Here is a 7,560-nt window from a genome sequence, read left to right on the forward strand (position 1 = left end):
TAATTAAATGGAACTAAGATATACAATATCTGACATCATAATTGATTTTACCAATGAATCTGAAATTGGTCGATTTTAATTTACACACAAAAGGAGCATAATGTCGTGTGATTGAATTGCTATCATCTTCATCATTTTGCTGAACCTTAAAATATGTAGTCGAATCAGCATAAAAATGTGTCTCCCCAGTTAAAAGTATATTTCTAAATTTTGCTTTGATTAAATACGAAAAATAAATTTATTTCTCACCTTTTCATACCTTTATAAAATAAATGTATTCCAACCAAGGGTCAAAATTTTATACCTGAAAAACAAGGTTTTTTTCTTTAAGTGTCGAGTCATGATCAGCACAAATGTTTTATACACTGAAAAATATGATCTATTTTTTTTATGGATAGACAGAAAAAATTTGCAAGTATTTGTAATTTGTCTGTATTTTTTTTGGTTTTAATTAAATAAACACTTTCGGTTTTCTGCTCTTGATCTCATTAACTCTCAGCCTTCATGCATTTTCTCATATGAATGTTCACTATTAAATGTTAAAATGTATTAAACATGTAATTAACATCAAGTAAATGTAATTAAATATTAATTATAAGTAGTAAAATAATCTCTTTCATGCCTAAAAATTCTATAACTAAAAAACTATGTCATTAAGCTCAATTAAACCGTTCCTGGGCTAATAAAATCCTTCTACGGCAAAAGCTCGAGTAAAAGACTTTTTTCAGGTCTTATACTCAATAAAATTCAACCATGTTAGATTAGATTTTGTTATACATTCATGTAAAAAATTATAAGTGCCATAAACTGTGTTTATATCATACAAATATTAAAAAATTTCGATCGACATGAATTAACCCTTAGAGTGCTGACACGTTTTTAAACATTTTAAACACTGACTGGGGAATTTACCCAAAATGTTTATTGCTACCAGGATATCTTGCAATTGGGCACTTAACCTGACCATAAGGATTGCCAAGAGGCTTAACTCTACCAGAGCAGCCCTCGTGGCAGGGGGTGACTCATGCACAGGGGGTCCCTTCTGTACTGGCTGGCAGCTAAAATCTTGAACTCCCGCAGCCTAAGGGTTAAGTTTGAACTCTGGGAACATTGAAGAAAGAACAGGGCCAAGGGGGCTTGCAGGTCTGGCATCAAAGAGCTCTTGAGGGCTCACAATGGCCTTAGAACTTTTTATTCTGAAACCTGAATGTAAAGTTTAAACACTTGAGCTGAAATGACCTGAGCTACCATAAAGTGCTGCTCATCATGAAAACAGTTAAGTTTTCCTCAAAACACTTCCAACTTTCATGATAATGTATTTTTTGAAGAAACAATGTATGATACTTGATAATAATGAGAGATGTACATCACCTCAAAGATGCTATTGTGTACATATGTGATATTACTTCCAATACTTAAATTAAGTGAAGGGATTCCAACAAGAGGGCCCTCATTCTGTTAAGCTTTAATTGTCCTTCCTCCATACAAGTATCAATTTCTCTGAATCAATAAACTTTAAAACAGGTAGGCTAAATCGAGTTTAAAGTATGGAAAGCAAGAACAACGGACTATAAACAAATAGGAAAGTTGCCTAGAACGCTAATAAAAATATAGGGTAAATTTCTCTTGGAATGTCTCAAAAATATATGGTAGCTATGAAAACTCATCTCGGTGGTTTGGCATAGTTTCTTAACTTGTTCACATTTATGGGGATTTTTAATGTAGAACTTAGACAGTTCTAGGAAAAAACTGTGGAAGGCTCAATTTTGATTAGGAAAGTTTTAAAGAATTTACTGTTGTAATTACTGAATTGGACAAGAAATTGCATCGCTGGTATCTTAAAGTTGGCCACTGGGTAAAATAGACTGAGGCTCATGGCTTATAGCAATAGTTCAGCATGCTACTTTTGTCACTGCATAACTAACCAAACAGGGAAGCAAAGCAAGGAATTAGCATTCAAAAAGTTTCAACTGAATTGTTTAAGATTGTTTTGAGCATTATAGCCATACAGATGAGATCAATGCACATTTTGAAGACCTCACATGTCTGTATAAAACTGAAGAAATCAGCAAAGAATACAATGCTATTAAAGAAACTAAATTAATCAAAAAATCAACAGGCCTCCAAGGAAGTAGTGGAGAGCAAGATGGAAATAGATCAGACTGAGAAATCAGTGGAGAATAGCAGGAAAAATATTAAAAGTGAGCTTCAGGAGACTGCTAGAGAAGTTCTAGGGTGAAGAAAATGTGTTAAGAAAAAGCCATGGATCACATACAAAGTCCAAGACCTCATTGATGAACGGAGAAAGTATAAGAATGCAAATACTGCGGAAGGACAGGCTTGCTACAAGAGAATAAGGAATGAGATTTATCACAAAGCGTGGAAAGCATGGATGATGAACATATGCGAGGATTTGCAAAAATGAGGGAAAGTGGAAGTGGCCAATAGAATAGTGAGGAACCATTACAAGGAACAAAGCACAAGATGTATTACCATAAGGGACAAGTATGGAAATATTCTAATTGCAAACGAAGACAACACCAAGAGATGGAAAGAATACCCCGAAGAGTTATACAATGGAAGCAAACTCAGGTCAAAAGTAATCGAAGAGGAAAGTGAAATAAAAAAGGATGACATGGGAGCCAGCATCTTAAGATCGGAATTTGATGCTGTAAAAAGAGACCTGCAAAAGAATAAGGTCCCAGGAATAGATGATATTCCAGGAGAGTAAATAAAAAATGCAGGAGAAAAGGTCTTAACTGCATAAAACTATCTGCTTATGTACTCACCAGGATATTTACCTAGTGAGTTTGAAAAGAACATCATTATTCCTATTCCCAAAAAGAAGAGATCAGAGAAGTGCGAAGATTTTAGGACCATTAGCCTGACAACACATGCTTCAAAGATACTGACAAGAATCATTTACAAGAGAATGAAACAAAGAGCAGGAGAATTCCTGGATGAGGACCAATTCGGATTTAGGAAAAACAAGGGCACAAGAGAAGCCATTTTGGCTCTTAGGCTGCACATAGAGAAGAGAATGGAGAAGTACAACTGACTTTCTTTGCATTTTTCGATTTAGAGAAGGCATTTGATAATGTGGAATGGAATTCAATGCTTAGAATTTTGAAAGAAATCTACGATGCTCTACGATGATTGCAGAATTGTGCTGAGTTTGTATAAAAACCAAGTAGCTGTGATAAAATTTGAACCCAACTGTGCAGAAGCAAGATTTCGAAAAGGAGTGAGACAAGGACCTGCACTGTCCCCCATAATTTTTAATGTTTACATCAAGAAAGCCATCAAAGAAATCAAGGAGAAGGCCTTGGGTGTCAAAATCCATGGAGAAAAAATTTTAATGCTGCGATTTTCTGACAACAAAGCAGTCATAGCCGTGAAGAGAAGGATTTGAAGAAGACTTTGACAAATATGGAAACAAAAATAGCCAGATATCAGTTGAAAATCAACAAAAAGAAGACTAAAATATTGGTTTGCAGCAATAGAGAATAGGCTCGGACAAATATTAAGCTAGGAAAGCATAAGCTTTAAGAGGTGAAAGAGTTTTCTTACCTGGGAGGCCAAATTACCAGCGATGGACAAAGCAAGAAAGAAATATGTAGTAGAATAGCACAGGCGAAGAGGGCTTTCCACAAAAAGAAGAATCTTCATACAGCTAAGAGTACAAGTATAGAAGTAAGGAAAAATTAATCAGATGCTACATATAGAGCATGCTTCTCCACAAAAGCGAGGCTTGGATGTTGACAGCAGTACAGAGGTCAAGAGTGGAAGCATTCATTATGTGGTGTTACCCAAGAATGATGACGATAAAATGGATCGACTGTGTAAGTAACGAGGAAGTGCTCAGAAGAGTGGGAGAGAAGAGAAGTCTTCTAAAAACCTTAAGCAACTTCCCACATAGCAGAAAATATCTACTAGATGTCTACATAATACCTAGAATGTCTTCAGCTAATATCTAGAAAACATCTTGTAATATCTTCTAGACATTTTATGTGTATATGAATGTCTTTGTCTGCTTTTCTGATATCTACAAGATATCTTGAGAATTTTTTTTCTAGACATTCATATTCAAATTGGACCCACTACAAAAATTCAGGATAAATGACTCGAATATAATATGTTTTGGTATAACAAGAGTTTATTTTTCAACTGACAGCCTGCTGGTGGAGCAGGAGGTGATGGTAGGGTGTCTCCTGAGTATTCTTCCTGAGTATAGGGTGGTTTCCTATTATTTTTTTATTGCCTAAATCAAAAGATTATTACTCCTAGAGTACGTATTTCACACTTTTAGATTTTTAAATGACGATATCAATTTTTTGCACTTAAATGAAAAGTGAAAATTTTCAAGCGCGCGAAAACGTGACGGGTAAGTATGAATGCCGGGAAATCTCCGTGTGACGTCGTTCTGGTTCCTGCTGCCGCAAGTGAGGTGACCTTGGGGCGAGGCTCTGAGCGCTGATACGACGCAGGATGCTAGCAGGTAGCTGAGTACCATGCTAGCTGTTAGCATTTGGCTTAAATAAGGATTATTAATGCCTTATCAAACGAAGAAAACTTTCCCACCTTAGCCAGTTTTAATATGTGATTATTAAGACATGTTTCCCTGAGCTTTGTGCCTCATGCATGCATTGGTAACCTCAGACGATGTAAAACTCCTATCTACTCGTTTAGAAACTAGGTCCCTGTGACGTCACGTGGAGTGGAATCTCATGGGCACCAATCTGGCCTTTTTCAAATGAGGTTAAAATTGGTCATTGCCATTCGTCTAAACTAGGATTACTAAAACCAAATAATTTGTATATAATAATACACTAATGGTGGGTAAGGAATCGCAATCAATGCATTTCGTTTTCTTTGATGAAGGAAACTACCCTATTGGAGACTCTCTGGCTTTCACTTCTGTCTAATACGGGCTTCCTCCTCCGATTCCACATTTGAAGTTTCCAAAGCAGCTTACAATTTCCTTTTAGATTTCTCAAAGTAGCCTGCAACATTATCAATGAATGTTGATTCAGTGTCTTGCAGTATAGGCCTTGAAGAATTTTAATGTAAGTTTTGCCAACGTATATAAACACCTACATCAGGGCTTTAAATGAATGAGTACATAACTATGATACGTAAAAAAGGTTAAGGCAATATTTGTTTCAATAGTAAAAAAATTAGCTGTGAATTAATTAAAAAAGAAGATACAGGAATTTTGACTTACTTTTTATTCCACTGAATTGCATTTCTTTATTAATGGTAACTAAGCTGAGACAGTTCATAGTTACCTACCAATTATGATTAATTAAAAAATAATATGTTTTGCTTAAATTTTAGATGTGTGCTCTTTTATAGCGAATATTTTTGTTTTTTGAAATACATATGTGTCATTTTGTGAAATAATCTTTTTGTTAAATAACTTTCAGTATCTAAAATTCCGGCATTTCTGAAAGCTAAACAGTAGCCATATTTCATAGAAAAGACATATTCTAGACATATAGTCGGTATTTAAAATATCCAAGACATTGTGGATATGCCCTGGATATCTAGAAGATATTTTGTTTTATGTGGGTTAGTTGGCCACATTATGAGACATGATGGTCAGATGAAAACAATCGTAGAAAGACAGGTGGAGGGGAAGAAGGGCAAAGGACGTCCTGGAATGAGTCACATAGGACAGGTTTTAAAGGATGTAAAAGAGAAGAAATACGTCACCATGAAAAGGCTAGCGGAGGAGGAAGTGGAATGGGGACCTGCGTCAAACCAGTATTAGGATTATCGGCTAATGATGATGATGATTAAAAGTAACCCCACGATTCACACAAAAACCTTGGCTTGTGTATAAATGCCACTTTTTTCTTATCGCTTGGCTAAATTACAAACAACTTTAAGGGGGTGAGAAGCCGAGGGCAAAAGTGATTTTTTTCCTAACCAGAGTTAGGTATAGAAATTGATAGAAGAAATATACGTAAACTTGGAGGCCAAGAGATACAAGTGAGTCTCTTTTTCGCGCTGACATCGTGTGGAAAATAAAATTCACTGCTAAATATTAAGTTAATCTCGATCGTTTTCTCTACTCAATTTCTGTACCTAACTCTACTTAGAAAAAAATCACCTGTACCCCTTAGCTTCACATCCTCTCATTTAAACAAAAAAATGCCTTAAAAATAAAGCCTTTATAAAAAGTTTCCCAAAGAAACCTCATTCCTTGCAAAAACTGATTCAGGAAGGAATAAACAGTTCAGTATAAACAATGGTCCAGTGAAAAAAAATTATAATCAGAATGAAAAAATATTATCACAAGATACAGATAAGTTCACACAAGGTGTGATTAAAAAAAGACCGGACTGATTTAACAACTTGTTTATTTCAATGATTCAGCTTAATAGAACTTGTTGCTCTCAAAGAACATGCCTTGGCTGATGACACACCTTTGCAAACGTTTCTTCCAGCTCTCAAACCTTGCCTGGTAAGCTGCCTTAGGGATCCTTTTCAGGTCTGCTCTACAATTAGTTTTATGTCCACAACAGAGTCGAATACATGCCCTTTCAAGGTTGATTTTAACTTTGTCTGAGTCTGATGGAGCCATGTCTGGAGAGTAGGCTGGCTGCGGGATCATGGAAGTTCTGGTTTTTGTGAAAAACTTGGTCACAATCAGCGAGTGAGCTGGAGTGTTATTGTCTGACATGATCCAAAACTATTGCTCACTTCCTCAGCTATCTCCCTAACAGTTAAATGGCGATTTTTCTGCACCAAATTGTTCACCAATTTGACATGGCTGGGGTCTGTCGATGTGGAAGGCGTTTGAGAATCTTCGTCTGTCGAGGTTCTGTCCAATTTAAAACGACTGTACCACTCAAAGCACTGGCTTTAACTCATAGCTTCATTAACAAAGGCTAGTTGAATCATTCTAAATGTCTCCGTAGCGCTTCTGCGAAGTTTGAAAAAATTTCATGCACACACACACACACACACTGTTCCTCTAGCTCCTTCATTGCTGCCGTTGCACATGGTGATGAACAGGTTATTTATTTATTTCCTTTACACCTGAAAACAGCAGACACCTTTCCAACACCGTGGGGTTTCAACAACTGACATAGACTTATAAACACCCATACCCTGGGTAGGGGCAACCTACCCACGCTGAACTCGAACCCACAACCTACGGTTTGGCAGGCGAGGACTTTACCCCACTACCATCGAGGCCGATGACAGGTACCACTGCTGCTGCGTAATCACTCCGTATAAAAAATGCAACGTCTCTTGTTTTAGTCGCCAGATGTGTCCCAAGATGGCACTCTGTATTTCATTTGGATCTGTTGAATGGTTTGTTCAGAATAAACTCATTACGGTCTTTTTTTGATCACACCTTGTAGTTTACGTGCAATGGGCATCACCTGTAGACATTAGTGGTATAAGCTGTTATTACTTATAGAACTGTAATATTGTAAAATGTGGATAAAAGCAGTTTTGGTTCATGCATTCAAAATTTCACTCATTTGAGCAATTTCCCACATTCAATCTATAAAATGAGAATTTTAACCATAAACTACTGAAATT

This window comes from Ischnura elegans, chromosome X (assembly GCF_921293095.1).
Source record: "Ischnura elegans chromosome X, ioIscEleg1.1, whole genome shotgun sequence".
Classification (NCBI taxonomy): Eukaryota; Metazoa; Arthropoda; class Insecta; order Odonata; family Coenagrionidae; genus Ischnura; species Ischnura elegans.